Source organism: Malaclemys terrapin, chromosome 2 (assembly GCF_027887155.1).
Source record: "Malaclemys terrapin pileata isolate rMalTer1 chromosome 2, rMalTer1.hap1, whole genome shotgun sequence".
Classification (NCBI taxonomy): Eukaryota; Metazoa; Chordata; order Testudines; family Emydidae; genus Malaclemys; species Malaclemys terrapin.
The window spans coordinates 58,512,946-58,535,159 of NC_071506.1; the positions used below are offsets into that span (position 1 = coordinate 58,512,946).

General features: G+C 42.8%; 1 long non-coding RNA gene across 1 annotated transcript; it reads right to left on the bottom strand.

Moving 5' to 3' along the window:
• Nucleotides 1-2,541: 2,541 nt before the first annotated feature.
• On the bottom strand, nucleotides 2,542-22,166 carry LOC128833196 (uncharacterized). The gene is made up of 2 exons (XR_008444129.1): nucleotides 21,813-22,166; nucleotides 2,542-3,256 (listed from the first exon to the last, which is right to left on the bottom strand). It is a non-coding gene; the product is annotated as an uncharacterized LOC128833196 (long non-coding RNA).
• Nucleotides 22,167-22,214: the final 48 nt, after the last annotated feature.

Sequence of the window (22,214 nt, forward strand, 5' to 3'; positions counted from 1 at the left end):
AAGAACAATCATATGTTCATTTATGAGAGGAAATTCTTCCTAAATTCTTTTTAATTCTTCCCCAAGCTGCTTTGTTATGTAAGTGTATGAGTTCCAGACTGGTATTCTCTTGAATCAGAGGGTGTTTTCTGAGGAGAGCACATCAGAGTATAGTGAAAGAAAGCAGAGTGGGTCTCTCACCAGCCTGAACTCGAACTTTAGATTTCAGAGTAGCAGCCGTGTTAGTCTGTATCCTTAAAAAGAACAGAAGTACTTGTGGCACCTTAGAGACTAACAAATTTATTAGAGCATAAGCTTTCGTGGACTACAGCCCACTTCTTCGGATGCATACAGAGTGGAATAAATATTGAGGAGATATATATACACACATACAGAGAGCATAAACAGGTGGGAGTTGTCTTACCAACTCTGAGAGGCCAATTAAGTAAGAGAAAAAAAACTTTGAATCTATCTCCCCTTGTAAGTATTCTCACACTTATTATCAAACTGTCTGTACTGGGCTAGCTTGATTATCACTTCAAAAGTTTTTTTTCTCTTAATTAATTGGCCTCTCAGAGTTGGTAAGACAACTCCCACCTGTTTATGCTCTCTGTATGTGTGTATATATATCTCCTCATTATATGTTCCACTCTGTATGCATCCGAAGAAGTGGGCTGTAGTCCACGAAAGCTTATGCTCTAATAAATTTGTTAGTCTCGAACTTTAGAGTTTATTTTTAACCACATCGTGTCACACAGTCTATTTTCCTTGCCTGGTTCAGCTACTAACCTTCTACAGCAGAGTGACCCACGTATTCTGTAGTGCTTTTGCATTTTCCTTTTATTTTTTGGACTTGTTAATTGTCTTCTGAATGCAATTAGATACAGTTTGGGCCAGATCCTCACCTGGTGTACATGGGCACAGCAACAATTTTTACACCAGCAGAGGACCTGGCCATAAGGTTCAGAGCCACAACTGAGGTATCTGAAATTGTTCTTGAATCTGGCCTGTCCACTTAAAAAAGATAGGTTCCAGCTAGATATCTGACCTTTGCTATTGGACACTATGGCGAGGCAAGGGCTGGGCCAAAAAAGTCACTGTTTCATGAAGTGATTATGCAAGCTGAATGATGACCTTGACATTTGGAGAGGATTTCTGGATTATATTAACAATGGCATATTGACTTGGTACGATAAATTAATGCACCTGGCTGGATGGCAGTCATTCTCATGTTATAGTAGTACTTGGAAGGTTCATGATATGTGACAGGTGGCCTGATATTTGGGGAAAACAGACATAAGTAAGGGGATTTCCTTACTGAAAACAAGTGAATGTATGCGAGTCTTGGGAGGGTGGGTTGGGTGACAGGTCAGCATTTAAAGAACATGAAGCAAGTCTTTTATTGAACCCAGGAAGCAGTTTGGAAAGGCACAATGATCAATCCAGGGAAGATCTGAAACCTTTGCAGGTATTTGGGTTACATTGGTCTTGGGGGGAGGAATGGAGTGTGTGGGTGTTTAATTAGATTAGCTTTCAGTACAGTGCTTTATGTGTTGATTCTAAAACATTTTAAAAAGTAAGGCAAGTATATTACCCTCATTTTACAGATGGGGAAACTGAGGCACAGAGAGGTGACATGACATGCCCAAGATCACACACCAAGTCAGGGTCAGAGTCAGGAACAGAACCCAGGTGTTCTGATTCCCAATCTAGTGTCACTGGACCATCCTGCCATGTACAAAGCCTAACTCCACGTTGGTACTGCTGTGTATTGGTGGGGACAGAGGTCTGGGAACTCATGGAGGTTCAGACTCCCTACACACCGCAGAACTTGAGGGGAGGGATAGCTCAGTGGTTTGAGCATTGGCCTGCTAAACCCAGGGTTGTGAGCTCAATCCTTGAGGGGGCCACTTAGGGATCTGGGGCAAAATCAGTATTTGGTCCTGCTAGTGAAGGTAGGGGGCTGGACTCAATGACCTTTCAGGGTCCGTTCTAGGAGATAGGATATCTCAATATATTATTATTATAACTCTCTTCCACTGGGGCTTCCTAAGTCCCAACATATAAAGGAGATTTTGGATGGAGATGAGATGGAGAGGAATGCAGGTCAGGCTGGCGGGCCTGGAACTGTGAGAATCGCCCTGACATTTCCACACATGGAGGGGACTGCAGGAGCCATGAACGGTAATGCAGGCCCAGACTTTAACAGTGGCTCTAGAGTTTGGCCGAGACAGGTGATGATTGGAGCCCCTGCCAGGATCCCAAATGCACAGCCTAATTCCTACACTTGTATGCTGAGATCAGGATTTTACCCATAAGGCTTTAAAGTAAAATATAATAAAAAAGAAAATATTGCTAAATCTAAAAGCGATTCTCCTTTATCCCAGGTGATAGGCGCTATCAAGTGACAGCACTGACTTCAGTGGGCTTTGGATCAGGCCTTTGGAGAGGAAAAAGCTGAGTTGTATCTCTAGTCATAATATAGTGAAGTCCTGAGCAGTCCTGGAATTCAGTATAGTGAAGATCATAAAGTCCTGGGCAGCCTCAGATCCATAAAAAAGGCCAATAAATAAACACTTTATTGCTCTTAAGAGTGTTTGCAAAGGCATATTCTATGGCTGACAAAACAATTTAGTCTTCTGTGAATGGCATATGCTCCACACAGGGCTGGATTATGACATTCTGAGGCCCTAAACTCTGTCAAGTGTAAGAGGCCCCATACCATAATTTAAAAAAATATATATATTTTCACGGAAAGGACATTGAATATATAAACACGAAAACTTTATATTTGCATATATACAAAGGCAAAGTTATAAAACTAGAATAATAATCTAACTAAAACATGTCTTGCAATATGCCTGTTTGCATTATAAAATAGTTTCAAATTAACATTTTCATCTATGATTTCTTAATTAGTAGATATGAAAAGTTTATATCTAAAGCTACACAAAAGCAGTTACATAGACAAGCTTACTTAATGGAAGCAGTACAAGCTGCAGTATGTCTGTTTGCATATCACATTAATTTTAATACATTAATACAATTTAGAACATTTTCTATCATGATTTTTTTGGAGAGCAAATTCATTGATGTTCTTAAATGATAAGCTATGGAGTTTGTCACTTTCGATGCACAATGCTTAGGGCAGATAGCTTTTCTTGCAGCATTTTCTAGGCAGACATTTCTCTTAGAGTTCGCTTCTCTGTCCTCTGTCTCTCCCAGGACCACCAATTAATCTTGAGTAAACATCTTGGACACACAGAGTGACAACAAGCTATATGCGCGAAAGAGAGAGAAATAATTTACCAAAAAAAGATTGGTAATCTCTAGACAAGCATTGAGAAAGTGAGAAAAATCAGCTTCTATTCAGGCAAATATAATGAATATTAAAGGCTTTAATAGCCTATAAATTATATGCACATAGTCTGAAATAACTTGCTCATCGAGTTCTCAGAATATTTTGATATGTGTATATCTTCCTTCACTTCTCTCAAAATCCTCTGTTTATCCTTTCATCAGCACTCTCTGATATTTACTGTGAAGGTTCCCAAAACTGACGGAGGGAAGCCAACACAAATGTATCCTCCTCAAGTTCCACTCGACCCAAGTCCATAAGACTATCACCTGCAAACTCAATCATGTGAAGCATGGGTAGCGAATGAAGCAGAAAGTGGCGTGTGCACTAAAATACACAATTGTACATATGTACAGATCAAAAGAAGAAAGAACACACTGATACTTAAGAAAACAAAGAAAAACAGGAGCGAAGGCACTATGCGACTGAGTGTGCTGGACTGTGAACAAAAGATGGCGGCCTTCCTGCTATTACTAGCCAATGGGGACACTGTACATGACGTCACTCCTAGGATGAGTCCCATATGAATATGAGTTTGGTAGGATTGCTTCACGACACTGCAATCTCCACCTCACATTTTTCCTGATTTTATTGGCACTGAGATTGTTCATTTTTATTTTTATATATATATATATATATATATATATATATAGTTATGACAGCACAGTCAGAATTTTACCAGTAGCAGCTGGCCAACAAAACGCTGCCTTAGGAGACTGATAGCAGACTTACTCCTAGAAATACTATTTTTACAAGAGCAATTATAGTCTTTTTCTCAGCCCTGGCCTCCTGCCTGTCAATAATGAACAATTAGTGAAGGGTAAGGGTAGGGCAAGGGTATTTGTATAGCCAGATGTGTATATCTTTGCCATATTTGAACAAAAATGTCTATATTTAGAGAGAATCTTTTTTTCCCCATATCTTCTTTATTTATCAACCGATTTTGATAAAATTGGCAATGGAGTCAGTTTTTTCTTTTTTAGAGGCACCTCGTATTGTAAGGCCCTAAACTGTAGCTTAGTTAGTTTCTGCCTTAATCCAGCCCTGGCTCCACAGCTGTGGAGTCAAAGAGCTACAGCCTACAAACTGGCAGCTGCGGAACATGTTTTTTGGTTTTTTGTTTGTTTAAATTAAGCTCAGCTCTTTGGGTTTATTTCACAAAGAGATGTGCCTGAGCTGCACATGAACTGCAAAGCTCATGATATAGGCCTAGAGACACAACCATATATTTATCAGGCAAATGTATTTTCAATATACACCTCTACCCCGATATAACGCGACCCGATATAACACGAATTCGGATATAACATGGTAAAGCAGCGCTCCAGGGGAGCGGGGCTGCACACTCCGGTGGATCAAAGCAAGTTCGATATAACGCGGTTTCACCTACAATGTGGTAAGATTTTTTGGCTCCCGAGGACAGCGTTATATTGGGGTAGAGGTGTACTTTAGAACATAAAAGTGCGCAGCAAATGTAAGTCCCCAGATTTGCAGGTCTAAGTTAGTGTGACTGACTGACTATCAATGTTGTTATTATAGGCAGTCCGAGACTTTACGATATTCGACCTACGACAAACAGCACTTACGAGATTGACACCCTGATTCGACTTACGACAATTGGTTTTGACTTTACGAATTATTGTTAATTATGGTAACACTTAGAGATCTCAGTCATGGTCAGGGCCTTATTGCGAAATGGGCTATACAAATATAGAGGTAGTCAGAATCCCTTTCCCAAAGAGCTTCCAGTCTAAAAACTGGATCTGAGCTACATTTGCACATGCTTAGTTATTTTTTCTGTATTTGTCACTGAGGTGATGCATAGCAAACACATTGTAGACACAGAGGCCTTGAACACAAGCCCTCGCATTAATCTGAGACTTTATCTATATAGACCCAGATTAAGGCCCTGATTCAGCAAATCACTTAAGCATGAGCTTAACTTTTTAGCACATATTTAAGTCTCATAGACTTTAATGGTATGTGTTTAATTACTTTGGTGAATAGGAATGGGACTGAGTATATGCTTAAAGTTAAGCATGTGCTTAGTGCTTTGCTGAATCAGGGCCTTAACCATCAGCTCTGAATAACAAGGAATATCCAGATCTAGTCCCAGTAGCATCCAGCTCTAGCAATTGCAAGTCATACTGTTAACTGGATCCATTATATATTATAATTTTCAGTTGAACTAGGTCTTTCGGTTTCATTTTTGGAAAATTCTAAATTTCTGTGCATATTGATTTACACACCTGGATTCTTACTTAGGCTCATAACATGAACTCTTGCAAAATCTATCCTTAAACATTTACACACTTACTTCAAAAATTAGAAGGTAAAAGTAAAACAGTAGCTGCTGGGAGCTTTAATACAACTAATTATAAATCTGTACTTGTAGACCACTTGCTGAAATGGTGACATGGGACACAGGAAACATTAGGATCTGATCTGGGAGTGGCAGAACAGTACTTGATGTTCTCTTCTTTTTCCGTAAGGTGTGTATACATATATATAATTTTAATTCTCTCTTGGACTATTATGTAGATAAATTCTAGGCAGTGTAGATTTTCTTTTTGTTGTGGGATAGGATTAGTGATGAAAAAAGCAATTTTTGCCATAGCCAGCAGTTCATACTGAAAAAGCCAAACGTATACATTTTTTTGGTGTGCAAATCCAGCAAAACCTTGTTTCCTGAATGATGTACTGTATGGGCATAGCAAGAAAGAGCTGAGAGAGCTATTTGCAATTGCGGGGGGTGGGGGAGAGGGGAAGTGATTTCTAAGAACATTGTCCAAAATGTAAGTGCATCTAAAATAGGTCAGACTGTGGGACATTCAGATAATTGTGCCTAATGCATTAGATTCATTATTGTCCTGGCATTTTCTGCTACTAACCTTCCCTTCATAAAATCTGCTGAGTTTCCATGACAAATTGTGGAAATGTGTTGATTCCAATGAGAAGATTTTTGCTGCAATCTTGCCATCCATATTTAGAAGCAATATTGGATGGTAATTCCCCATAATAAATCCTTGCTTTTTCCTTTGTTAAGACAAACATAATCAGGGATTTTCTCATACCCCTTGGTTACTGCCTATATCACATCACATTACTTTGAGTATAGCTGGACTAGCACTGAAACAGTTTCTTTTCTGTAAGTCCATAAAGGACTGCTGGAAATCTAGCTTTAACTAGCAACCGGTCTGGTGATAATCCTTCCATAGCTTTATTTATTTTGCATTAGAACGTGGAAGCATCCAGTTATTTGCTTAGTTCTACTCTTAATGTATTATACATTGTATTTTCCATGAAGTTTATCAAACTCAGTTGGTCTGAAGCATATAAAGACTGATAATATTTTCTGAATTAACCATATACTGTATATACTTAAACAGTAAATAAAAATAAAAATAAAAATCACACTGAGTTGAATAGTCATATTTTTATGGTATTCAAGAAGTTTGGATCTCGGGCTGCCAGGATCTTTATCATACTGGTTGCAATACTGCATTATGTAACTTATACCTCCCCTTGTTATAACTGATTTTGTCATCTCATCCTTTGTCAGTTAGGGCCAGATTCTGGCCAGCTTCTCTGGGTGAACAAGATGGGGAAGAGTACAAAGAGATTTCCTTTTCCCAATGCACTCCAGCCCAAACCTCAGTGCTCGATGCCTAAAAAAGGGTGAGCATAGGGTCATGGGTCTGAAGTATGCTATATCCTCTTCAAGGTGATGTAGTAGGAGCACTGCCTGGGAGACAGAATTCCTCCTGGAGACTTCTATGTGCTGTGCAGCCCTTCTGCCTAACTTCCAGTGCTGCTAGCCGTGCATAGGGGAGAACCAGGAAAAAACAAAGCCTTCTAACCTCTTTTTCTTCACAAATTTAGGATTTCTGGCCATATCAATTTCAAAATAACATGAGATACTGTGTACAAGTGATGTTCCTTTTAGGATTAAAATCCCTATGACTTCAAAACCACCTATATTGGAAATAAATCAACAATATATAAACCTGCAGGATATAGGATTAGCTGGAGAATATCCAGGTAAGGTAAAGAGGGGACCAATCTTGAAATCTTTACTCAGTTTTTTTTCAGTCTGAATTCCCTTTGACTTTCAGCGAGAATGTTAGGATTTGGCCTGGTATACATACATTGCAACTAAATTATAATCTGATTTAGGTTAAGTAACCATCCACAGTATGGTTATAAAACAAACAGCCAATGATATCTAGATGGCAACAACTACCTTCTTTCTCACTGGCCAGAATTCAGATAGCAAAAACATGGTCCCTAAATTATTCTGGGAAGGTTGGTTTTAAAATATTTGGCCTGACATATTCAAAAAGACTCTCCACATTAGAACTACGGCTTCCCCCCTCGCTCTCAGATAAATTCAGTCTTGCCTCAGCTTTGCTTAAATTGCTTTCTGTGCCTTTTACAGTTGCAAAAAAGAATAAGTCTTAGAAAATGGCAAAGTACCACAAACACACCTCACACTGAATGGTGACAACATCAGTTAGCTACAGTGTACCAATAGCCATGCTTGACTTAACAGGGAGAAATTCTACCCCAGAAGGAACTGACAAAATCTGGAGTTATAGAGACAAATTTAAAGAATTACCTGACTCATTTCCTAATTTAGTATATATGCTGATCTCAGGTATTTTGGGTGCAATTAATAAGACCACTAAGTTCCTTACTATGTAGTGCCTGATCTAAAGCTCGTTGCAATGTGAGTGTTTCCAGTGACTTCAGTGGGCTTTGGATCAGGCCCAAATACTATATCTTCTACATAAACGGTGCTTAAATATCACAGACAGGCACATTGTCTCTGTGATATTTAAGCACCGTTTAGGTAGAAGAGAACGCCTAAATAGAAAGAAGTGCACTCATGAATTCTCTTAACATAAAGTACCAAATCCTGATCTTAAGGCAGAAGCTTGAAAAGTGAGGGCAATGGCACATTGAGAGGCACAGTAAAACACACTCAGTTCCAGAGACTTCCTTACAGGGCAGCCCATACATGGGATCTGCTGAATGTACTGGGCAGAACTATTTGCCATTCTTTCTTGCAAGAGCAACCATCTTGCTGCAATCCTTGTTGAGTTGCACATGCTGTGGGAGGCAGCATTTGCAGTTGCTGGATTAGGGGCCAGTCCTATCCCATCACTGAAACATGGTTGGTTTGTAATAAAGCATTAGACTATGAGCCCTGAGTTCAGTCCCCATCGCCACCACCTTTCTGTGTGATCTTGGACAAGATGGTAATCTCTCACTGCCTCAGTTTGCTGTCGGAATAAAGTTTTGTTAATGTTTGTGAGGTCCTAAGACAATACAGTGTTATGGGCCCATCTAAGCACATAGATAGAAACCACCATCATGGTGAAAAAATGCCTGGATGTTCCTTGCTACAGTCACTGTCCTGTTCAATATGTGTATAGAGCAATAGATACTATTAGTGAAATCCTGGCCACATTGAAATCAATGGCAAAACTCCTACTGACTTCAACAAAGTCAGAATTCTACCCTATGTGACTACTGATGGTTATTTTAACCATACTGGATCTTGTAGGACACTTATTATTATTTATTGGGCTTCTGTTATTGCCCGCAATGTTCTAGGAACTTTCCAAATATGTAACAAAGTTACAGTTCCCTGCCTCAAAGAACTCACAATCTAGGGAAGACAAGAAACATAAAATCCATTTTTTTTACTTTTAAATAAGTATAATTATCTACACCGACCTTGCTCCTAACGATCATTAGTTGATAGTGTTTCACAGGAAATAGAAGTGGGCCTTGAGGAGGGATTTGAAGGCCCGGGTCTTGGCCTTATAGACTAGTTTAGGGCAGGCATTCTATACGTGCCAAGAGTCTATTCCTCAGACTAACCAACCATTGTTTCAAAAATATTTTCCTCTAGAAATATTCAATATTATTCTTTTATGTATTTATCATTCTATTGCAGTAATATCCAAATGCCCCAGTCAGAAACTGGGCCCCAGTACAAACATAGAGGAAGACACATAGCCATATCTTCTTTGTGTAGTACTGTTTTGTTAGTACTGCTAAGGAGATTATTATTGAAATTGGGAGCCCCCTCTCAGTAACGCAGAGGGCTTTGATATGACTTTTCCATTCTTTTAGGATTGCTGCCGAAACCGCGGGACTGGCGGACTTCCCGCAGGTATGCCGCTGAAAGCTGCCTGACTGCCGCCCTTACAGCGACTGGCAGGCCGCCCCCGCGGCTTGCCGCCCCAGGCATGCCCTTGCTGCGCCGGTGCCTGGAGCCGCCCCTGGTCACTATCACTGAATGCTGCCATGTCTTCCCAATAAAGTTTTTACCTTAAAAAGCTTGATATTTCTGGTGCATGAACAGTCTATCCTGTACAACAAATTAAAGGTGCAAGTGAACAATATATCCAGAAATAAGTTTACATTGGATAATCATAACAGCTGTCTTTGTGCATGATCACAATGTAGAGATTCATAAATCCATTCAGAGAAGATGTAGTCTGCTTGAGTGTTTAAATTCAAATTAATGACCCATAGTAGTCTGATGTCTTTTTTTTCTATTGAAATGATTGGATTTCAAGGCTCTGGAACAATAAAAACCCAGCACATATTTTGGGTGAAACCATGGAAACCGCATGCTCCATTTTGCTCAAAATAGAAAAGTCAAGTTTTGGAACTCTTAGTCATGAATGACCTTGATATTTGCAGCTGATGCAGCTCATTATAATTTGTATTGTCAACTGTGTGTGTGTGTGTAACCAAGACCTTGGTCTCAAAGCTACATGATGCACTTGGTTTCTCTGCTGAGCACTCAGAGAAAGCACTTTGGAAAACTCGGGACTGGTCCCATCCTCACTTTATATGGGTGCAGAGTAGGAAATATGTATAAACCTAAGGTAAACAGAGGTACCTCTTTGCTGTGGGATGACTGGCACCTTTAGGACATCACTGTTGACTAGGACCTTGCATAGGCCCACTGCTCTTGTGGGGCAATATTCATCTTTGTTCAGAGGCTCAGCATAAGTCTACATAATACCTAAGTTATGAGTGCTTAAGTGACACACAAGCGTTTTGCTGTCCCTCTGCACAGAGGTGAATTTCACCCTTAAATATTATTGCAAATTCTTTGAACATACTAAACATTTCAAAATGCAGCTTGATGCCTTTCTAAGATACGAGGACATAAAAACAAAGGTTTCATCAGTTGCTACAAGCTGTATGTAAAAAGCACTCTTTTAGCATCTAATAATGGTCTGCTTGTTTTAAGTAAGTAAACGTATCTTAGCTTTTCGTTATAAAGCCATATTTTTAGCAGATCATACTTAATCGCCTCTAATATAAGCATTCTCCCAGCGCTAGAACTTAATTGTTGTCTCTCCCAAAAAGGACTTTTGACAGATTTGTCTGTGTGAAGATTGTCTGTGAAGATTTAGGAAGACAACACTGCACCAAGTGACTTTTGAGAGGTTTTTGTTTTGTTTTTGCAGGAAGAGTTAGGCACTTTATTTGAAAAGAATGCTTAAATTCTGCAGAAAGCAATTGGAGGTGGGTAAAAGATTTTAGTGCAGACAAAGCCTACAGTAGTGCTAATACTCCTCTTAATCTCTTTAGATTGTGGAGTCATTTGTTAAAGAACATTTAGTTCAGGGCTTAGATATACTGTAGTGTGTGGTTTAGTTTTCATTTTAAATTTTATAGCTATGCCCACTGTTTGTCTTATTTCATGCACTGAAATTTGTGACTAGCAGCTCCTGAAGTGAAGAATTCCATATCAAAAGTCCATAATAAAAGAAAATTCCATATCAAAAGTCCATAATTGTATTAGTTATTTGTTTGTGTTATAGTACTAAAGGCACCCAACCAAGACTGGAGTCCCACTATGATAGGTACACTACACACACAGGGGATGGCTACACTTACCGGGGATCGACACTGCAGCAGTCGATGCACCGGGGGTCAAATTAGCGGGTCTAGTGAAGACCTGCTAAATAGACCACAAATCACTCTCCCATCAACGCAGCACAGTGTAGACACCGCAGTCGGTAATACATTTATTCACGTACCTGGAGTTGCATAACTTAGGTCAATTTATCCCCGTAGTGTAGACAAGGCAACATAATAAAGAGACAGTCCCCACCCTGACCTTAGCATTTCTCAGGTAAATGAGATCTGAATAGCAAGGTCCTACATGGACTTCATGAACCCTTCTGTTCATCTCCCTTCCCTCATTATAGAAGCTCTGATTCTAGTTTGTTTGTGTGTACATAACATTTTTTCTTTCTGTTCTTTCCTTTTCTCTTTAAGTCATACTCATATGTTTAAATCATGTTTTTAATATTAAGGAAGCCAGCTCCTGCTGCCCTGGAAGGTATTAGTTTCTCTGTCTTGTCCTCACCTGGGAGCAGTTCTTCCTTTCAGTGATTGACAAGAGGCACATTTCTGGAAGTACAAATCCAGCGGTGTCATAGCAGCATGGGCAGATTAGTGGCTGCAGGGGCAGCAGTGACAGACTTGGAAAATTTTGCTTAAATATTTTCCTCTTACAGGCCTCATTCTAGGCAGGGTAATTTTTAAAAAAAATTAATTGATTTTACAAAACCATATGGAAATTCAGTTAATTCAATTTATCAAGCAAAATAGTTCAGGTTTAAGGTCAAAGTGTTCTTTTTTTTCTTATGTCCATACAAGCTTTGCCTACATTACCAGGAGGATCATAAAGGGCAACTATTAAGCAGAGTAAGAAAGCAAGCAAATTCGAGTTTATTTGTCTTGTGATTCAATGCCTACTTGCCGCATGCTAAGGGGAAGAGAAAAGCACAGAAACTACTCAAGCCCCCAGTCCTGCAATCAACTCGGTACAGAGTCCCCTTGACTATATGGACTCCGCATGGCACCCGAATGAGCTCACTGTAGGACCCAAGTCCTAATGGGAGCAGTACAGATCTCCATATTATAATACAAATTAAGAAATGTCTTCATCTGAACCAAACTATAGTCTATGATTCATCTTGAGTAGCATCTTCCTCCCTGACTAGTGCCACTGAAATCAATGGTCCTGCATGTGTATGAGTGAGGGTCACAGAATCTAGCCTTTCATCATCATAAATGTACTTCTGGTAAGTTACCTTGCACATTATTATTCACAAAAAGGAAAGAAAATAGCATGTATTTAGTAACTGTGCCTTTACCACATACTCAGGGCTGTGTTCCTAATGAACAGTTCCATCTTTATATGAATGTTTAACCTGTTAATTAAAAATGAAAGAAGAGTAAATGTTTCTCAGGGTCAGATATCATAGTGATAGATAGTGCTGCCTGGGTTGTTACCTTTCCCTTACCCAATTCAATGCAGCCTACATCCTGCTCCCATTCCGCCCAGTCCCTGCCTTTTCCTGCCCACAAGGTCCTAGCACAGGGTAATGATACTGAAAAGGCAGCTGACCTCCTCCACCTTTCACTGCAGGAAGAGGTTGATCCCCTCCACATGTGAATCTGGCCCTTGTCTCTCTTACAGCACTAGCATAGCATGTTGATCACCATCCTATCTTATCCCTGCCTTTGGTGGAAGAGGTGTGTAGACTAAACAGACAAGGTGTTTTACAGATTTTTCCATCATACCTACTTGGTGCTTGGACAGTTCACATGTTTTGTCCCTTTACTGAGCTGGCTATATTTACCTAATGATGACTCTATAAACCTTTGCAACTTATTCCATTGCACTGGTTATTTCTCCCAATGTTTTATTTATTTTTCTGTAGCTCCAAAAGACTACACGTAGAAAATTGGTGTCAGTAATGGAAAATGCAATCTACTGTGCTCCAGGCTATCCCCTCCTTAGCAACATCTTCAGACAGGATTTCATTTTTTACCTCCATCTCCTGGAGCATCATACATGGCAACCGGATAAGGTAGAGTAAAGGATCCAGATTCTGATCTCTGTTACCCTGATGTAAAGCCAATGGAATTCTCCTGATTCCAAGGGAGCTACTTTGCACTTACAACTGAGATCAGAATATGGCCCAAAGATTCCATTCTGGAGAAGTGGGAGGTGGGCAATACTTAATATGGTCTTTCAGGACTATTGGAAAGCTGGGAAATTTTAAAATTCCCACTGGAAATCACAAGTAATCCTTCACGACTGCAGAGCCAAAAAGGTTTATTTGGGTCAGCAGCTGCAAGGGCTATTTCTTATTGAAATAAGCCTTCAGAATGCCTCCATCTAAAAAAATGCTTTCAGGGATAAAAGGTGAATAATGTCTTGGCATCTTATTCCCCTTATAGCATTTCTTTCCTCCCCCCTACAAAATGATCTCAACATTTTTATTGTTATGTGCATTCCTTCTAAGATATCTGTACGTTTTATTTGATGGAGTGAGCCCAGGGTTGTAAAATATGTTATGTAGAGCAAAATATTTTCCGAAAAATCAACAAAAACCTTCTCTTGTATCTCCTGTTAAATTGGTGCATGTTTACCAGATAGGAGTATTTTCTTGGCAATGTCATCTGCTTTTCTTTACACTCTATGGCTTCAAACTACATAACGGAGCACTCTGACAGAATTATGAGTTGCTTGCTGCATTCTTTTTTATTTATCATATCTTAGGCAGAGAATTTGGTTTAAGTGCTAGAGATGTTTAGTAGCTCCAGGGGTTTTGATCTGCTTTATCCTTTCAGATGCAGGGAGTGGAACTCTTATTGATTTATCTTGATATATCAGTTTTCTTTGTTTAAGCATTTTTCCCTTTTCAGTCTAGTAATAATGGGAAAACTCCATATTTCTGCACAAAATATTTAGAAACCTTTTTAACATTCTCAGATTTATTGAGCCAATTTTGGTAAATTCCAATATTGGTTAATATTCTCCTCAGGAGTCTATTCTCCTATCAATATGCAGGAAATATACATTCCTTCTTCCAGTGAGTCTTGAACAGTATGGTGGTCAATTATTTTATTTCTACTCACAAAATAATTCAGTTCATCATTTAAACAGTGTTAGTTTTGAATGATGAAGCCCTTTAATGTTTGAATCCTGGCCTCTCTGTGTGTGCTAAGGCATTTGAGATCCTACTTAAACTTAAGCTGGCAGACCCCCCGCGTAGTATATTAGATGGCTGGGGCAGCGGAATGTCCACAGCTCAGGAATTTGGTTCTCCCCTGCTTGGTCCAGCAAAGTCTGAGTTTGATGGCCCTCTGAGTATGTTGCAGTTTCTCTCAGACCTTTTCTGTAGGGAAGCTTTATGTTTTGGAAGTTGGTTTTTAGTCAATGTTTCAACTATCATAGTGTTTTGTGTTTTTAGTGGTACTATGAGTGAATCTAGGGAAACTGATATATTGTAAAAAATAACCTGAAAATGACTCCAGCAAACAAATGCTCTGTTTTGATACAGAGTTTGGGGTTTTTTAGGTCTGGGCAAACTCTCTCATCCCCCTGCCTCCTCCAATTTGTTAAAAAATATATCAGCCTTAACTTTCTTAAAATATGTTATGTAACCCACTAATATGTATTAAAGCTGTCCAGTTGGATGGCAAGCCAAGTAATGTTTAAGCTTGACTACGGCCATGACTCATACATCAGACTCAGGTTTACAACGTGACTACAGAATTCTTGCTCCAGGGCTGCTGAAAGCTGACACTGCAACAAAGGGAAGGTTCTCAGTTTCCAGAGAGAAAGACAGTCTTCACTGCTCTCCTTACCCATGGGCAGGTCCACACTGATCTCAGATGAGGCTTCCAATGGGCTCTTCAAACTAGCAGAGAAAGGTATAACATGCTCCAACGACTGGAAGTTGAAGCCAGATAAATTCAGACTGGAAATTGGAACAACTCACCAAGGATTGTGGTGGAGTCTCTATCACTGGCAATTTTAATATAAAGATTGGATGTTTTTCTAAAAGATCCGCACTAGGAATTATTTTGGGGAAGTTCAATGGCCTGTGTTATATAGGAGGTTAGAGTAGATTATCACAATGGTTCCTTCTGGCCTTGGAATCTATGGGTATGTCTACACTGCAATGTAAGCCTGGGCTCAGACTAAGGCTTGAGCCCAAAACCCCCTTTCCCCCCATTCCATCTATTAACAAATCTCTCAGACTTGGGCTTGGACCCTGCAGGGCTGGAGGTTCTGAGCCCATGTCAAGCCAGGAGGGTTTGAGGCCTATTGCTTTGCAGTGTAGCCACAGCCATGCCTGAATTGGGTCCTGGGAGTCCACCAAAAGTGTCCAATAATCCCATGGGTCAACTTCCTTTATCCTCTCTATCTCAACAGTCTCCAACCGACTCAATTGAAAATGGAAGCCAACCCGCTTGGCATACAGCAGCAGTTCGGTGAGTCAGTGTTAACCATTCCATTGTCTTCTGACCACTGAGCTGCAAACCCACCATCTGAGAGCCGTCTGTGTTTGCAATGTACACCAAAACAGAACAAGCCTTTTGTAAAGTGTACTGCTTTATGGTCCTGGGAACACAGCTAAATTTTGGTGAATCTCGGGCGCGAGGCTAGCAGAACTGTGGACTTTAGCCAGAGTACCCAGAATGACCACATGCACCAGCAGATAGCTAAAAAGTGTGTGTGAAGACCAAGAAAAGGAAAAAGGAGAAGGGGAGAGAGAGACCCTCAAAAGCAGGGAGGGAACAAGAGTGGGGGAGCTATGGAGATAGACAAGCCGCTAAAGTGGCTGGCTGACAGTCAGCAACAACAGGCCGCGCAGCAGCAGTTAAAACAACAGCAGTTGTTTCAGCAGATGGCCACCCATCAGCAACAGCAGGCTGCGCAACTACAACAGCAATAACAGCTTATCTGGGAGTTGGCTACTCAACAACATGAACAGCTACGACGTCTGGTCCAGCAAGTGGCCACCATCCTCCAACGGCAGGGCATCAGCACCAGCCCAAGGGCAGAGGACCCAAGTCCCAGGGTTACAAGTACCCCCTGGCCTCTTCTATCTGCCGCCTATGCACGACACTAACATCCCCTGTTCTGAGAGGTGATGGTAGTGGGGGCGGGCCTGCAACTGGCAAGCACAACCCTCAGAAGAAGGCAGTGCTTACTGAGTAAAGGCCATGACTAGGCTGGCTAGGGAATGTGCTGATTCATTGCTCCCTTGAGACAGCCTCTGCTGACATGGCAGACCTCTGGCCAGGGCCAGCTCCAGGCACCAGCTTGTCAAGCAGGTGCTTGGGGCGGCTGCTCCAGAGAGGGGCGGCACGTCCAGGTATTCGGCGGCAATTCGGCGGATGGTCCCTCACTCTGCCTAGAAGTGAAGGACCTCCCGCCGAATTGCCGCCGCAGATCACGATCGCGGCTTTTTTTTTTTTTTTTTTTTTTGGCTGCTTGAGGTGGCTAAAACCCTGGAGTCGGCCCTGCCTCTGGCGGCAAGTTAAAGTTGCCCTCTCTGGTAGAATCCCCAGAGAAAGGCTTTACTGCAAACATAGTGCAAAATTCCTTCCCCTTCTTTGCAATTTGCATTTCCTAAGAGCTCCTGCAAGGAAAATGAAGGCCAGCATGTAATCTAATGGGTGAAAGTGATCATGAAATCATAATTGCAATTCTAAGGAAGGGTAGAAGGGAGAACAGCAAAATAGAGACAATGGATTTCAGGAAGGCAGATTTTGGTAAGCTCAGAGAGCTGATAGGTAAGGTCCCATGGGAATCAAGACTGAGGGGAAAAACAACTGAGGAGAGTTGGCAGTTTTCCAAAGGGACACTATTAAGGGTCCAAAAGCAAGCTATTCTCCTGGTTAGGAAAGATAGAAAATGTGGCAAAAGACCACCTTGGCTTAACCACGAGATCTTGCATGATCTAAAAAATAAAAAGGAGTCATATAAAAAATGGAAACTAGGACAGATTACAAGGATGAATATAGGCAAACAACACAGGAATGCAGGGGCAAGATTAGAAAGGCAAAGGCACAAAATGAGCTCAAACTAGCTACAGGAATAAAGGGAAACAAGAAGACTCCATCTCTGGAGATATTTAAGAGTAGATTAGATATATGTCTATCAGGGATGGTCTAGACAGTATTTGGTCCTGCCATGCGGGCAGGGGACTGGACTCGATGACCTCTCGAGGTCCCTTCCAGTCCTAGAATCTATGAATCTAATCTGTCAAGCACCTCCTGATATAGTAAGTAGCCATGAAATGCATAATAATCACAAGAACTTCCCTTTCTGGAATGAAAACTGCCATCTACTGTTTTAGAGCCTTAAAATCCCATCGGTCCAACTGGAAATTTCTTGCATTTGAGGGTGGATTGTAACATACAACAGTGAGTACTGGTTTTAAAAAAAACAAACAAAAAGCCATTTTCCTGGAAGGCAGCTGCAATTTTCTTCCCTCCCTTCTGTCCATCAGTTTTTTTACTCTATTCATGAGGAGTACTAGCTTCTTCTGCTTTGTAATTGTGAAAAGATTGGCACCAAAAGGGGGCTTTTGCATTGTGCTCTGAACATAGTTAGGTTTGGGCTCCCCTGGTCCTTTGTATAAGTGAGTTCTATAGTGTGTCTGGCTCCCCAAACGAAACTAATGAGCCATTCTCTAGCAGCAATAAGCCACACCAGGGAGTTCATTAGGAAGCTGTCCTGGTGTACGTCCCTAATGAGTGAAGTCACTTGTCCTTCAGCATTATGCTGCACAATACACTTGGGGCTTGTACCAACAGCTTATTAATGCACACCTTTTCTTGCTTATTGCTCTACTGATATTAGTCAGCAGTTGTCAAGGTAGAGAGGTGCTGCCAGGGAGAGGGCATAAATAGGGCAGCCAGGGTGTGTGCTGATTCTTTGCACTTCTTCTGTAACGTACACTGGACGAGTCCTGTTGGAAATTAAAGCAGAAACCCCAATGGAGGCAAGTGGCCAACCCATGCCATCCTTTGGGTGAGCCCCCTCCCCCCACTGTGTTGAAGTAGATCAGGCTGGCACAGGAAAGTGTTATTCACATTTCCCTATGCCAGCAAGAGTGCAACAGGCCCCTAACCTGTAATCACTGTAGTCTGACCTTAACATGGTGATGTTTCTCCAGGAAGTAGAAATTAAATTAAATTAAGACTAAAATTGTAGCTTTTAGCTCACCTGCAATATTACAGAAACTGATATTAATGATGTACAACCTGGTCCTGTGAGATGCTGCTAACCATCTGTAAATGCTATTGCCTTCACTGGATTTGAATTGGGAGAGTTTAGTATCTCACCACATCAAGCCCCAAAAGAGCAGCTGGCTATGTCCTGGGCTAGGTAGCTATCTTGGAATCTGAGTAGATTGTTCTGTTAGCTTTAGGAAAGACGGATTTTTATTCTCTTAATGGTAGACCCAAGTTTGTGTCTGAATAAGTTTGCAAGGAAGCAGGCAGTTCAGTAATTCAGTTACTCACCTGGAGCTACGGGAATATTGAATGTTTTCTGGGGTGCTACTGCAGAGGCTGGACATGTTTTTGTATAATAAATTGTGCAAATTTGTGCTCTCTTGTGAGCTTAGGTTCCATCATTGTGACCTCTATAATCATCTTAATTGGTAAGGTCTCTTCAAGTGAAGGCAGTGACACTAGTTTGCCACAAATGTGTTCATAACTTGGCACCAACATATTCAGATTGACCTTTATCCAGAGCAGACTGCAAACATTTCCTTCACTCAGTGAAAATAATTTTTAAGAGCTAAAACTGAACAAGGGAAGCAGGCTTTTGCAGCAACTGCTCCGATCAGGTGAGATAAGATACCTGTTTGTTTGCATTGTGGAAGCAGAGAAAGAACTGACAGGAAGGGGATGCAATGCATGACAGTTCTTTCTCTGCTTCCACAGCATAAAGATACAAGATGATAAGAGCCTGGGTGAGAGTTTTAGTTATATGGATGAATAAGAGAGGCTGTAACTTAGAGATGTTATGCAGAAAGAATTTGCAAGATGTGAGGCCATAAGGAGAGCTCCAAGTTGAAGATAATACCCAGGTTATGGGCATGAGTGGCAGGCAGGATGGTGGTATAGTCCACAATGATCAAGAAAGGAGGGCGAGAGAGCTTGGGGTGGGGAGAAGATGAAGAGCTCTGTTTTAGCATGAGCTGATGGCTAGATATCAGAGACAGGTTGACAATAAAAGTTGTATTTCAACTCATTGAGAAAAAGTTTAAGTAAAATAGATAAGTAATTTAGTGACCAGAGCCTAAAGACTAAGATTTGTGTTAGAGGAAATACAAGAAGTTTACAAAATACAATTGAATCGTATTCCTCAAGTCCACCTACTTTGCCTGCCATTCTTTCAATGTTGTAAGGAGCATTGAACCAATTGTTTAGTTAATCAAAGCAGACATGTAATATTATGATATTCATACCATATGCTCTTCATGATCTTTTTAGGATAGGGAATGGGTCAAAACAGAGTAGATTGATGCATGCTTTGTCAAATCATACCTTTAATAGTTTGCAGGACTATCCAGAATTATAATAGTACAGTAAAAAGCAACAGAGAGTCCTGTGGCACCTTTAAGACTAACAGATGTATTGGAGCATAAGCTTTCGTGGGTGAATACCCACTTCGTCAGACGCATGCATATTCACCCACGAAAGCTTATGCTCCAATACATCTGTTAGTCTTAAAGGTGCCACAGGACTCTCCGTTGCTTTTTACGGATCTAGACTAACACGGCTACCCCTCTGATAATAGTACAGTAGAAACTCAGAGTTACAAACACTTCAGGAATGGAGATTGTTCGTAACTCTGAACAAAACGTTATGGTTGTTCTTTCAAAAGTTGCCAACTGAACATTGACTTAATACAGCTTTGAAACTTTCCTATGCAGGAGAACAATGCTGCTTTCCCTTTTTATTTTTTAAGTAGTTTATGGTTAACACAGTACTGTATTATTATTTTTTTGTCTCTGCTGCTGTCTAATTGTGTACTTCCAGGTCCAAATGAGATGTGTGGTTGACTGGTCAGTTTGTATATCTGGTGTTCGTACCTCTGAGGTTCTATCAGGAACGTAGCTAGCGGGGTTCAGGGGAAGCAGCCGCTTCCCCTCAGCACATTTTTCAAAAGCGGCGCCTGCCGGGCCAGCGCTGGGCTCCTGCAGGCAAGGGTGGGCGGGCAGCACGGCCGGACTCCAGAGGAGCCATTGGGCGGGAGTGGCGGGGGCGGCCGGAGGAGCGAAGAGGCCGGCTCCTTGGCTATCGTGCCCCAAGCTCAGCGTGGCCCCAACATTGCCGCGGTCGCCACCTGCGGCGGCTCAGGGCTCGGCGGCAGAGCGCTCCGCAGCTGGCGAGTAGATCCCCTCTCCCCGGCATCTTCCTGCTTCCCTCGGCCCGGGCAGCCCAGCATTAGCAAGAGGCGGGGACAACATGCCAGGAAGCTGCCGGGGAGAGGGGATCTGCCTGCCAGGTGCGGAGTGCTTGGCCGCTGAGCCCTGAGCTGCCGCAGGAGGCGGCCGCGGCGACGTTGGGGCCACGCTGAGTGTGGGGCGCGATGGCCGAGGAGCCAGCCCCTTCGCTCCTCCGGCCGCGCCCGCCAACCCCCCCCCATGGCTCCCCCGGAGTCCGGCCGTGCTGCCTGCCCCCCCCCTTGCTTGCAGGAGCCCAGCGCTGGCCCGGCAGGCGCCGCTTTTGAAAAAAAAATGCTGGGCTGCCCGGGCTGAGGGAAGCAGGAAGCTGCCGGGGAGAGGGGATCTTGCCAGCTGCTATCCACCCCACTGCTCCGCTCCCCCCAGGTCCTGGGAGAAGCGAGCAGCGCCCTCCCACCACTCCTTCCCTGCACCCGCCCCCCTCCGAGGGGGGGGGGGCGCAGCATGGCCGCAGAGTGGCCGGAGGAGTGTGGGGGGGGGGCGAGTGCCAGCCAAGGGGGGGGGTGCGGAGCGGCCGGAGGAGGAGCCAAGGGGGGCGCCTTTTTTATGTTTGCTCCCCCTTCACTTGGAACCTGGCTACGCCACTGGTTCTACCATAGTAGGGATTTAACCAAACTGAACAAACAAAAAACCTCAAAGTTTTGGAAGGGATCTAAACCCTCATGCTTCAGGGCACACAACAACCTCTAACTAAAGGGGCTTAAGAAGAAACTTTCCCTGTGATTAGGTTATTCCATAGTTGCTTTTAGCCGGGTTTCTGGGGGCCACCATCAGATACAGGACACTGGACTAGGTGAATCATCGTTTAGTCTGACATGGTATGCATGGGCGGCGGGTATCATGGGGGGAGGGGGGGGCTGTGCCTTCCCAAACAGCCAGGTGTGGCCCCGCCAATGCTCTGCCCCTAGCCCCCTCCTGCTCTGGCCCACCCTTCTCCATTCCCCTGTGCAGTGACTGGGGCAGTGCTTGCTGCCTACCCACCCAACTCTCTGGAGGTGGGACCGTGCCATCCGCCCTCCTGGCACGCCTGGGCTGGGGCTGTGCCACCCGGCCCTCTGTGGCTAGGGCCACACCAGGGCTGGGGGTGCTAGCCTGGGGCAGTGGCCGGTGTCCATGGTGGGGGGTGGAAGGGGGCTTACCTGGAAGAGCCGGGGCTGGGGGCTAGTCTCCCCCAGCTGGATGCATGCGCTGCCTATGATGATATGGCAATTTCTATATTCCTAGGAATACTTCGGAGACAAGGTGGGTGAGGTCATAGCTTTTATGGGCCCAATTTCTGTTGGTGAGAGAGAGATGCTTCCAGCCACCACGTTGGCCCAGTACAAGATGTTGCTTCGCTAATACCCTGGGACCCACAGGGCTCCTGCTAAATGGCCTAACTCGCTCACTGGCTCCTTTAGTGATCGGTGCGCATTACCGGGGGGCATCTCTCTTCAGGGCAAACCACTCTCCTGGGCACTAGCCCAAGCAGCCTCCGCTCCCCGGAGCCCCTCCCAGGGGCAGCCGCCGCTGCCGCCGCTAGACCCGCTCCGCCCAGGAGG